Source organism: Centruroides vittatus, unplaced genomic scaffold (assembly GCF_030686945.1).
Source record: "Centruroides vittatus isolate TY-2023 unplaced genomic scaffold, ASM3068694v2 contig_884, whole genome shotgun sequence".
Lineage (NCBI taxonomy): Eukaryota > Metazoa > Arthropoda > Arachnida > Scorpiones > Buthidae > Centruroides > Centruroides vittatus.
The window spans coordinates 1,888,722-1,903,058 of NW_027122576.1; the positions used below are offsets into that span (position 1 = coordinate 1,888,722).

The 14,337-nt window shown below is 30.7% G+C and overlaps 1 protein-coding gene across 1 annotated transcript in view; it reads right to left on the reverse strand.

The window, feature by feature from the left end:
* LOC136983677 (uncharacterized) overlaps window positions 1-14,337 on the reverse strand; it is a 37,958-nt gene that overhangs the window by 23,151 nt on the left and 470 nt on the right. The window lies entirely within an intron of this gene.

Below are 14,337 nucleotides of genomic sequence, written 5' to 3' on the forward strand. Positions count from 1 at the left end.
TAAACGTTAGAAAACATATTTAACATTTAAACAGAAAAAAAAATAATATTTATAATGTTTAAAACGTTCTTATAAAGTTACTTTTATTGCCTGCAACGTTCTTAGAAGCGAACGTTATAAAATAAATACGAAAAATAAATTGATTATAACACTTTAAGAACACTGCAGACAAATGAAATTTGCAGAAAATTAAATAAATTCAAGTATTTAATTTTAAAAAATGTTTTAAAATCTTTAATTAAATAATAATAATTTTTAAAAATTCAATTATTTTACTAATCGACTTTGAAATGATTAATTAAGAAAACAATTTTAAATCATGACAGTAACACGAAAGTAATGAACTAACACACAGAACGTACGCGGCATAATATAAACATCAAAGAGAAATGATTTTTCCTATTATAGTACTAATTAACAAAAGTGTTCTTCGGATAATAAATCGAAATTTTATTTAAAATGACTTCATTTAAGTCAATTATATTCACATTTGGTGTACAAACGACCTTACACAAAATGCGTATTATCATTAATTTCCATTGTCAAAATATAATATCGAGTCGTTTCTACCACAATAACAATTTATTGGTCTTAATATATTGTCCAATGTGAATGATTAAAATTTTATTTTAATTGCAATTTTTTTTAAGGACAATGTTAATTTAATTGTTACTATAATAGTAACAATAGGGGATACACTAATTTAATTAAAATTAGTGCGATAATGCTGCCCTAATGCTGATAAGTATGCTGATAAGTATATTTATTACTTTGGTAGTAACTCTATTAATTGCTACTGTAGCAATATTAAACGGAAGTGACGTATTTTCAATTGTCACTACTGTATTATTTCTTATTGTTTATTAAAGAAAACTAAATATAGTCGAATCTCCAATAACGGCCATCTCTAAATAGTGGCCATTTTTTTAAAAGAATGTTTATTTTTTTGGAACAAAAATTACCTCCCAACAACGGTCGCCATTTTTCAGGAACATATCTTTTTGAAATGAATACAAAATAACCTGTAAACAAAGGCCATCTTTGAAAAACGGCCATTTTTATGTTCTCGTCAGTGGCCGTTGTTCAGAGGTTTATCTGTATAAAATTTCAGAGGTGTAGTAGAGGATACTACAGCAACACCACTTATTAACTACTAACAATACTAAATTCAATAATGTTACTGAATAGGTATACATTAGCAGTAGGCCTGTTATTTATTACAGTAGCAGCATTAATTGCAATTATTTAAATAAGAATATAAACTTTCAGTGACCTAATAATTGTCACTGATAAATAATAATGTCTGTGATAAAAAATAATTTTAAGAGTGATATTATCCGTAATAATATCACTGTGTGATATATAAATATGCAAAGATAAATTCAGTAGACGTAAGTCCGTAAATTATTATTATAACGAGAAATGGCATTAATGCCAATACAATAGAAACACGATAACATTTCACATTCATAGTACAGTAATTAAGTCTGTTAATTACTAACAATTACTACTACAGTTCTGGGGGTCCGGGATCGAATCCGGGCAAGTAACCCCAGAAATTTTCGTTAGTATCGAAGCAAAGCTAAACAGTTTTAAAAAAAGCGCCCCCTCACTCAGATCCGTTTGGCCCGGATATTTTGGATCCCGTCTTTCACCACATGTCCCATCACAGGCCTGAGAAAGGCCCTATTACTGCCCACAAGACAGACACTAAAAGGTAATTTTCAGGCCCATAATGTAAAATTAATTATTTTTACTGGAATAATAATTCTATAATAAATTTACTACGGTAGTAAGTTTGCAAATTACTACTGCAACTTCATAATGCCAATATATTCTAGTTTTATTTAAAGAAAAAATGCAGAAGTTACGCAGACCCAACTATTGTTAGCAGGCCTGTGAAATGTTAACAAACGCTGCTACAGATATTGTTACTATAGTAGTATTAACTTAATTCGATGTTAAACAAATAATAATCCTCCATTGTTTTCTTTTTTCTCTCAGGAAGAAGGTAACGTATAATTGATTACAGAAATCGTTTATTTTTGAAAAGATTCAGGTCATACAGGCTACGGGCTATACATTTTTCACCCTTATTTTTGTAGAAAAGTTCATTGTAAAAAAATGTATTTTATTAAATAAATTCTTTATTTTATTTTATTTTTTAATAAAATTTCTTCAAAATAGAAATGTTTTTATCATTTAGAAATATTTTCTATCGAACTTTAGCATTTACAATGGATGATGAAAGATAAAAAAATTTATTATTTTCTTCCTTTTTTTAAGGATTAGCAAAATTCGATTCGATCAGCAATTCGTTAAAGGGACGAACCAATCAAAATTGAGCAGTCAGCTGATCACTTTCTTTGTTTTTACTTCACACTCCGCCGCATCGTTGATCATTCAACTTCATGGAAAAATCTGACAAAATAACCAGAAAATGGGGAGTAAGAAGAAGAGAAACGTATCCAATTTAAAATTATTTAAGTCTCTCCTTCACAGAATGAATTTAGATTTATAACAAGAAACTTCTAACTCGTGATGGGTGTCTTTTATTGTGAATACAGAGCATAGTTTCCTTAGAGAGAGGACGGACTGCTACGTCGTCATCCGGGATGCCCGCGTTGTAAAATTAACAGAGAAATATTAATTTAGTCGATGTTTGCGGAAAGAAGTATTAATTTTAGGAATGGCACTTGCGAGGTTGCACGACATCCGAGTAATTTAAAAAGTCATTTCGTTGATAACTTAAAATGTACGGCATCTTCCCGAATTTCTTCTTAACTCAGAAACGGCCAATTTCCGACGTAATAACGGTAAAAATATACATAATTTCGATGGATTTTCTGTCGATTTAGTTTAATTAAAACGCTCTCAGTGTGTCTCCCAAGCTTAGCTTTATAAGTCACCTGACGTAGATCCCGCCAGGGCATCTCACCCGCACTCACCTTACATAACGGTAACACAATTTAGTTAATTAAACATTTAAGAAAAAGCTTTTCTTTCTCGCATCCATCAGGAGGACGTTAAAAGCAAGTGCAAAGAATACGTTACGCCTAGAGAAAGACATCGTTCAAGCCATTGTGCGTGGTAGAAAGGCATTGTTGCTGGCTGCCAAGCAGATAAAAATGCGTCATGCGTCCTCCACCGCTCATCCAATTGACAAGAGAGACGTTTCGCTGCACGACCGACTTTCTCATCCTTCTAGGTCGTCGATGGTTACTTTACGTCGGCGGAGATAGAGTTTTCTTGTTTCTTTTGACACGTTTATTCGGCCTACGATCCATCAACTCCGTAACGGAAACCTACGTGACTCTATAGAAGGACACGGCACTGGCAAAATATATGTGTCCTATCGACTTATGCCGTGATGTATTGACGCGTTACGGTATTTGGAATGACGAACACGAATCGAGAATATTTATAAACTTAAACAATTTAAGGAAAAAGGACCCCCTCACTCAGATCCGTTTAGTGCAATGGATACGGATAGGGGTAATTAGGAGTTTTTAACTAATTGCGGGATGGGCCAGTATCGAAGCAGAACGTAACTCGCTCGTGCTAATGGTTTACCGATCAGCCCTCGTCTAGAGATTTTCTACGAAGCGATAAATCGAAAACGGGATCGAATTTCGTTAGTTTCCATCCACCACTTCACGTTAATTACTTAAAAATCTAAATGTTAGAAGTCTCCGTTTCATCTTGCTTTTTCTCTCTAGATATACTTTCCTTAGAATCTACACAAATAGAAGATATCTGGCAAGGGATGAGATGCAATCGCCTGTTGGGAAATCACGCTCAGACTTGGAGATAATCAAAACGAGAGATGATACGAAACGGTTTTGGGATGCCGTGCTGCAAAACTGCTGAGATAACTACGCTTTTCTATAGGAAGCCTGCTAGACTGCGTGACTGAAAGTTGTGGAAGAATGTCTAGAAAAAAAGTAAAAAGGTAAAAAAAAAATGAAAGAAAGAAACTGGGGAAAATCGATTAACTTTCTTTGCTGATATCAGATGTGACTGAAGATGACAGTTCCAACCAGCTAGCAGATTATCATCTCTAACTTCCAGAATGAATTTTATTTCTAGCAAATTCGAACAGTAGAATGCCAAGGATATATATATCCATAACTACACCCGGTTAATCGATATCCCGGATACATCAGTGAATAGTAAAGTTATAAATTACTCTACTTGACTTCTCTCGTTTTAATTATTCCGATTGAATAGGGGAGAAGGTGTTTAAACACACGAAGCGACAGCAGAAAAGGGGGGGATGGAGTGGGTATGTTTTATTCAATCCAACTCGGGCAACTAGAGGATATATTTTATTTTCGGGAAAATATGTCATAAATAATCTAAAATTTCTCTACTGTAAGAAGAGCACCCCCCAAAAAAGATGAGTAAACATCGACAGCGGTAAATAAATTCAGAGAAAACAGAGTTGTGGTCACGAAAAGATTGACCATATGCAACATTCATGACCGATTCTCTCCTGTGTATAGTCAATATCAACCCTGCTTTATATATATATATATATTTTGTTTTTTTGTTTGACTTAGACATTGTCACACTCGGATTTCCACATCAACACGGGGATAAATAATAAGGAATGCAACAAAAACACTAACATTATTATTAAACTAGCGTTTAATTTATTTAACATATTCAAACAAATATATCAAAGAGGGATTAGAGAATTAAGTAAAGAGATGATTATAAATATTGAATTAGTGTATATATTATATTTCATTATTATATTATTGTAGCCTGTATAACAGATCAATTGATACGTGTAGATTAAACGTACTTAGCATTACCTTCCTATTGTAAATTTATAATTAGTTTCAATTTTAACAACACGTGAATGGTGTGACTAGAAGTAATTTGCATTTACTTAGTTTACTCATTATTGGTTTTAATTCGATTGTTTTTAACTCGGATATGTAAGTAATACACTCACAAATCTAACACGATTGATGCGAATATTAATGTAAAATATTATAGTTATTTATAAAAATAGATTAAGGTAGAAAGGAATAATTTATTTGTGTATATTATGTGCTAAAATGTGGTAAAAGTTATAGGCGGTGCTCTGCTTTATAAGTAAGATACATGAACATTGTTAGTTGATATTGACACTTTTCGTGTCCAATAACAAAACGGTATGCCAATATTTCGATTATACTTTGCATAAATTATAGAAAAATACTTATATTTTGTTTCCTTTATCATTTCATTAACTTTAGGTGGCAGTTTTAGGTGTGGGGCCTCCATTTTAGGAACCTCACACGCGCATGCGATACACTTGTCGATATTCGATCTCAGTTTGATATTCGGAATCCAATACTAGCTAAGACCCTACACCCCGTGCAATGTGTAACATGGATTGTAAGGGGCCTTACCAGTTAGTTTAAGGCCTGACATAAATGAATTACTTTTCCATACTTAAACCGATTATTGATTTATAAAATAAACATAAATTTGGCACGATTGACGTACTTTCAGAGTGATTTATAATAATATATTCCGACATTTACAGTAGAAGGAACACACGATATGATGATTCATCATAAGAAAGTTAAATAAAAAAAAAGCTATTCTGCTCAATGAGAACAAGCCTACAGCTACATATAAACTTATTCTATTCGTGTGTAGCCTTCTATTATCCAGAACAGAAGGAATTTATCTATAAGGATCTCGGTTAAACCTTCATTCAATCGAAAATTTCCTTGTAGAACAAGGAAACGAATATTAAAACTCCAACTTTCATTAGCTTAGAGCCAAATTTCTTAATTAAAAAGCGCATTTATTGCATAAAACGAGTTAAAACTAAGCATCGCAAAGTGTTTGTATATTAAAAAATCGAATCGATATAAGATATTAAAAAGATAGATCCTAAAAAATACTCGTTTTATCCACAAATAGAACGGGGGACCGGATCAATGACTAAATTAAATTGAAAGTCAAACTTTTATGTTAGGATGTAGAGAAACTGAGTTAATGCATGGCATAACGATTCTTAAAAGCTGGCAATAGAGACTAGAAAATGAATTGCTCTAGGGAAAGAATGTTGTAATCTGAAATTCTATTCTGCTTATATATATACACACACAGCTAAAATCTAGAAATGGGGGCAATAAATCGATTTTTCCCTGCATATTTATAAGGTCCTTAAACAGGAAACGAATGTATCGATTTTTCAAGAAATCAATGGGAATCTTTACTTTATTAAAACCTTTAATTATCATTAATTTAAACGTATATCGGTTTAATTTATTCGGATGCTTGCGAGATTCGAATATCGATGAGGAGGTGATGCTCAAATGATTTCTGTTACCTGCGGGATCAACCCCAAATGTGATTTGTGTGCATCTTCTAACACCAATCCTAAACTTCCTAAATAGTTAAAACTTATTCTATTTATATATTTAATACAGAAAATACTTTATTTTATTTATATATATTTTTTTAACACAAAACAAGTTTACATTATAAAATATAGGTTAGGCCAAGTTGAACAATGAAATTAAAGGGATGAAAGGTAAAGGAAACGGCTGCAGAAGACGTATTTAACTGCCCCTTTTTTTAATCGATAAGAAGATTATTATTATGTTGATGTTTATATATCATTTGGGGGTCAAAAAGGGGTAGAAAACCAAGAAAATGAAGTAAAAAAATACGTGTTTTTAGCTCCAAACTGGATTGTATAAGGTTTCGGTAAGCGTATTGCATTTCGCATGATTACTATGATAAAGGTTTTCTAGTATAAAACACGATTTTTCTTTTGTTTTTTTTTCTGTAAACTTGGCTTAAGATATAGTCACGGAAGACGTAACTCGGATTTTATTCTGCATTATTTTTTACTAGGTTACTACCTTTACGTGTTCGTCTAGTTCATCCCCATTCCTGTTTTGTCGATAATAATAAAAATAAAATTAAAAAAAAAATAAAAAAAAAAATAAAAACTGAGTAACAACGAAATGGAAAAAGAAATTTTCTTCTTCTTCTTCTTCTTCTTCTCCTCTTCATTTTTGCGTGACTTTTTTTCATAAATTATAAATAAATTCATGTCTTTAAGTATATTTTTTTCCTAATGGATACATTAAAAAACATATTAAAGACAATTATACGTTTGTAAACTGAGTTATAAATATAATTTTTACGTGATTTATAATTTCCATTTACGTTAAAAAACGTCATTAAATTTTATGGATTTAAGCAGACATTGCCAAAAATAAAATCTTTGGTTTGAATTCAATTTATATAAGTATACAAAGAACTTAAATATAGTTTAAAGGAAAATATCTAGAAGCAATTTAATTTTTTTAGAATATCATAAGTTTACTTCTATATATACAAGCTACACTTTATATAGAAGTAGAGATTCTTCTTCAAGAAGAATTTTTGATCTGAAACAGAATTTTTAACATAAGACTAGCATTACGGTTGTTTTCTTGAATAAGGCATGTTTATCCTGAAAATATAAACAGGAGACCGGCTAAAGTCGATCACCATCTTCTAAAGTCACCAGCTGTGTCTAACAGTAGGCGCATGTACTAAAAGATATCTGATATAGTTACAGTTAGAATCGTCTTTCACTTTACTATCTTCCCCCCAATGAATGCTAAACATGTGAATGCCATTTTACATCGACCGTTCGACTTTAAAATAAATCATTAAATTTCGAAAAGTTTCACTTTCCTGTATCTACGTTTACTTTGTTGTGTATACATTTATCATTTTCCTCAATTTAAACCTTAGGGGCTCGAGACGTGTTTAAAGTTTCTAGCCCGTGGACACATGCGCTTTCTCTCTCCCTTTTTGAAAAAAAGAAAATAAAATGCAGACTTCTCGGAGCTTGAATAAAATATTATACAGTTAATCCGAACGAAATTTGATTTATGTATAGATATGATAATGATACTGTTAATAGAATAACGTTCGTAGGACTTTATGTAGAGAGGGGGTAGAGTTAGAATATTATGTTCCTAGTTACGAATTATGATTAATGTATTCCCTTCTCGGTGTGCCTCTACAGTATTATTTGTGTAGGAAATCTGCTAACGTTGTGATCGTTAAATGATGTCATTGTACTTCCAGTGATATCATCTATCGATCAGGGTGCATCCAACCAATCTACACTAATATGAAACAGCAATAAAGATAATACACCTTGACAAACAGTCTTCCTTTTTTTTAATTTTAATAAATTTCAAAAACTGGTACAGTATATATATATATATATATATATAAGTCGATACGGTTATAAATTTTATCTTACACCTCCGTCAATTTTTTTGAGATTTAATAAATAAATCCACACCGTAAAAAGAATATTGAATTTAGTGATTAAAACAATAAATTTTAATTATAATTTTAATAAATTCTGTATATTTACTACTCGTTATTTTTTGCTCTTGTATTGATTTTTCTAAATTAAATTCTCTGTTTTAAGTTTACTTAATAGATTAATGATTTTTTTACGCCTAAGTAGATAACCAATGCTTATGAATTTATTTAAATTAACAGGGCACAGAACGAAAAATAATACAGAAATAAAAACTGGGTGATCGATAGCCCAAACTGTTTTGTCCGTAGTAAACAGTGTATTGATGGAATTACAAGAACAGATGAATTGGAAAATGATAGGTTTATGCTCCGAGTCAGGCAATCCACGCTGAAGTAGAAACGTAAGATATGTGGAAAAAGAAGAGAACAAAGTAAATTATTATCAATACGAACGTGATTTATTACGCTATCAGGATAGTCTTTCATATATCCAGTTACTAAGATGCTTTATTATACTTTAGCCAGGTTCTAATACAGGAATTCTCTCTTCTTCACCCATTCGTGAGTGAAGAATTTTAATCTTCACCCCCATACTACCAGACCTTTCAAGTATTTTATTACGGAATTCTTAATTTAACAAAGAAAAAACTGTATTAGCTTGTTTCATATTGTTAATAATAACACTTATCGAGAAGGTAATAATGGCATAAGGAAAAAAATATATAAGTAGCAACTAAGTATAATTTAAGAAGTTAACCTAAAATTATTATAGAAACTAGAACATACCAGACAATGGCAGGACACAGTAAAAAAGAAACGTTATTCTTTTTTATAAATTATCGAATGTATAGATTGACTTCCTGATAATAAAGCTATTGTGTCATTTGCTATCAATTTATGTTGACAATCTTATCTTGTTTATTTTACTTGTCCCGTACTTCACCCCTATTAAAGGGCAGAGAGAATCTCGTAACATAACGTCCTTTATCTCTGCTCTCCTGGTTTCCACTAATGTTCCCTTGAGTGTATCATTTGAGACAAGCCAAGCATCTACTAATAAATCAAAGAATGTTTAAGATTAATAAAGCAAACTTCGAAGAGAAATCCATACATTTGGTATGTGTAAAGCAAGCTGATGTTTGTTCGTTTCTGTATAATTTAACACGGGGAAGGGGGGAAAGTCCTTCGTATTTATTAGTTTATTTTTGGTTTGTGTCACGCAAACCGTCCATCACCTGGTAGAAGTTAATGACAGGATATGCTGAGTTAGTGTGACAGGTTGTCACACGTCAAATGACACCCACTATTCTTTACGAGAGAGGAGTAGGACTTGTGTAGTAGAAGAAATGAATAACTTGCTTAAGATCAATAATTCCTAGTATGAAAGTTTCTTCGTATACAGCGCAAGTGCAAGTAGAGGGAATATATATATATATATATATATATAAATTAAGTAATCTCGAATATCATCAAATCGACTAAACTACAGCCTGGAGCTATAATTGGTTTTTATAAGAAGAATTCTATTACTTATCTCAGATCAGTCCAATAAAATATTAAATGCGGAGATGGAAGGAGAAAAATAACATATAATTTTTTTTTCTAATTTTTTCTCTGGTTCATTGTAATTTAATTGCATATGACCTCTAGTTATTATTCATACGAAAGGTTTAATCGGCAAACTTTCTTACATTATAACATCTGTTCTTATTTCACAGAGTGGCAAGCTGCCAGACAATGAAAAAATACGAGAAGGTTATATATGTATTTTATTATAATTTGTTTACTTTTTTCCCCCTCCTTTTCTTCTTATTGTGACTTTTATATATGCAAATTGCTCCGTTTTTTAAATAATTTAACCAATAAAAATCGATTATTTACATTTTCTTTTTACTTTAACTTGTGTTATTATATTAATTTTTTATTCTGTAAATAAATAGAATACAGAAAAACCTCTACGTAGCGTCCTCCTAAATAGTGACACCTTGGTAAAGCGCCAATTGAACGGATCTTTCCCATAAATATTAAATAGATCAACGAATTACTAAATGCGTGATTTAGCATTGCAAACGACATTTTTATCACCAAATCACGTGACCATCAAACTTGTAGGTATAGTACAGTACATCTCGTCACTATATCTAATTTCCATAGCTTAAAAATCCCCAGTTTAGCGCTAAACTCGATTTAATGCCAATTTCGGAAGTGAACAAATACTGGCGATAAATCGAAGTTTCGCTTGTAGTTAAAATATATATAGGCCTATATATATATATTTGTATATCAGCATATGACCTCTAGTTGATATATGAATCGCTGATATATATATATCAGCGATTCTTAAGCTACCGAGCATCAGATATGTCAGAACTATCTCGATTAGTTAAGAAAATTTAAAAAAATGGACGATATTCAAATTGAACCAATCATCGTTGAGATAACCATACCACCAACCAATCGGCGTTAAAAATTTTAAACGTTAGTACTTTAAGTATATTAAAAAGGACGACTTATGTTCGCAATGTCATTTATAATATTAATTTCACAATTTCTCACTTTTGATTAATTTATTTACTTAAAATCTGGTGGCTTAAAGTTAAAATTAGAAATTCGATGTATTAATTTTTCGAGAATAGTTTATACACACGTAAACTCACATTGATCAAGTAAATGTAGAACGATATGTACTGTACTCGAAACATCGACTGTATAGTTTACCGTTAGCAGGACAAACAATTGATAAAATGTCAAGTAAAAAATCGAAGATGTCTTTTACATCAAACCAATTCCGTCACAGCGATAGCAAAGAAACGGTTGGGGAGCAAACAACTTGACCAGAAAACGGTATCATTCTCGAAAGATATCTTGAAATCACACGAGTGGTTTTCACTGTAAACAAAAGGTCATTTGTTTGCTAGGAGGCAAATGAGTTGGGGGATATCTGGCACCGAAAAAAAGAAACAAAAAGAAGAAAGTAAATGTAGCAGAAGCTAAATCTTCAAACCTGTTTGACAAACCGAAAACTGCAACCAATTGAAAAGTAAGATCATCCTGATCACTCTCCATTATTTTCCTTGTTTATATATATTCCTCCTTTCTAATTATATAGAAAGTATTTATTTATTTTTTTATCCGTTTCCTTCTTATTAAAAAAAATGATACTATTTACATTACTTCACTTATTTTCTATAAATATAAAAACAAAAAAGAGATTTTAAAAAAATCCAAGCAGAAAAAATTTAACTACGTAAAAAATATTTCGCTATTGACTACGACATAAACAATTTTTGTTTTTTTAATTAAAATTCTATTTGATTAAATTTATCGATTAATAAAAAACTGTATAAAACTCTATATACGGTAATTTTTTTCTTGTTTATAACGAGTAATTTAGAGTATTAAGGACTTTTAAAATATATATATATATATTAATTTTTAATTTATAAAAATAACTTCAAATAAGATTTATTAAGGAAAAAACGCGCAAAATCGAGGTATTTGGCATTAAATATTAGCATTAATTAATAGTTAAAATGCAGAGAAATCTTTCCTTTTAAGTTCAACTAATGTAAACTTTGATAAAACTTTTAATTACAAGGGATATTTCAGTAATAGGAATTTAATTTCGTTGTAATCAATTAGAACTTCCCAATTTAGTAAATGCTACACTTTCACTATAATCGCTAAAGCATGCTAAGATACTTTAAAAGATGTCGATTTTAATTTATAAAACTTTTCAAATTTATATATTCTAGTTCATTTATACTCTTTTTTTCTTTCTCTCCGTCGCAATTTGTACTCAATTATGACGTAGGTAATAACGTTAATCGATTACCAAGCACAGTTTTGTACTTTCAACAACCAATAAGTGCAAGAAGATTGATTGATACGACGATGATCGGTTACATTTCGTGCCAAGATAGATGCTTGAAAGTAATTTTTTCTATTAAAAAAAATTCAAACTCTATTTCTACCGCACTAAGAATACGAAAACTGCGTGGATTATAAACTCCTTTATACTATTGTTAACGTCACACAACCGAGATACGAATCGTACAAAATTGTGTTATGTAAAAAGGGAAAAAGTGGAGTTTAACATTGGAATGGCGTGGCAATACGTCAAGATCTTAACTCCATTAAAGATAGTTGGAACGTTGTCAAGTACGTTTCCCCCCTCTTAAGTCCAAAACGTAAAGTTTTCTCCGGATTTCTTCTTAATGCGGTCGACTTTTGACAAATAGGAATAACCTTCTGTGTCATCTGACAAAGGGGTCAGAATGCAGACATTCTTACGCTGACACATAAGCAATCTCCTTTGTATGATAATCGGGAGGGCATTTGATGTGTATGTACAGTACTGTACTTTACTGTACGTGAGTGGCTCATTAGTGCCCGAACACGTATGATTCCGTGTCAGAAGGAGAAATGCCAACTTTACCCGAATGAATGAATCAAGTATGTGGAAAATAAGTGTATCCTTTCGGAAATTTACCTTAAGGGTACTTGCGATTAAAGTTTTATAGAGGGTTTATTAATAGACAATACAATTAGTCGGGACCCGAATGAAGTGATGAGAGGTTACGGTAGGTTCATTTACTGAAATGATTTAACATGACCTGCTTTTATCGCAGTTTCCGCACATAAATCGCTTTCTATATGAACTAAATTACATTGATACAATCGCTAATCTCCAGCAGCATTACGGCAAACATAATTATTCAAAAGCATTTATAAAGTGAGTTTATATAACTTAATCATTCTCTAAATTATTTTCTAAGTAAATATATATATATATTTTTCATTTATTCCCTCATTTTTCAATTTAAAAGCAAATAAAAAACTTTAACCAATTAGAGTGAAATGTTTAAACAATTTTAAAAAACGTCACAAATTTGATAACCAATTCAACTCATTTATTAATTTTTTTTTTGAAAACGTCATAGAAATTTCAGCCAATTAGAGAATATTCCATTAAAAAAAAAACGTCACTAACAATTTAACCAATTAGGAAAAGATTAAAGTAAACTATAAAAACGTCACGTCGTATTAACCAATCGCGATCTGTTGATAGTTTTAAATTTTCAAATTACTTCGATCTCATTTAAGACGTAATATTTCGATCAATTAAAATATTTTACTTTGAAAAATTTGCCCAGAAGTATTTAAATATATAAAAATTGCAATTTTAATTAAATAAATCTATCCTCCAGGAATAATCTTTCGAACATTAATGATTCTTAATATAAATTTTCTTTCTGAAAACAATTTTTCTTTTTATTGATTGTTTCGTGAGATAATAACTCCGGAGCATAAAAACAAATAAAAAAAGGAGCTCTTACAGATTATTACCATTAATAACTAAATGATAAAAAAAGAAGGTCTATCATGACATATTCACAATCTATTATCGAACTGGTATTCTGACAATTCCAATTAGAACTATTGATAATCCAGAAGGCAGATAATGGAATGACATCCTGTCTTCCACATCTATGAAATTTAATTAATTCTATACCGCATTATATTGAAGAATTTACTATATTTGTACATTATAATTTATAATTACATTAACTAAATTCGCACACAATAATTTTATATTCAATTTAATTAGATTTTATCGATGTAGTTTCAAATTTAACCAAGAGTTCCCAATACACATTTTCCCGATTTATAACCAATTAATTCGCCCGAAAAAATAAACAATCTAAACCGTGATAAATGTTATCCGAATTTTCGAAATACGTCACACGCGTCAAAACCAATTACCGTGAAGATATTCGAAATTTTTCAAAACACGTCACGTCTCTTAAACCAATTAGAATCACTTAATCATTTAAAATTCAAAATTGCATCATAAGTTTTTATCCAATTAGACAAATGCAATATTTGTCATTTACGGACACCACATTTCGTGTTTTAAGTGTTGTTTCAGTCGAATTTAAGTTAATATACGCGAAAGTTATGAATTTTACTAATCACACTCAACTTTCTAAACGTCGTAACATTAAAAAATACTTAATAAATAATGAATGGCATTTACACGTT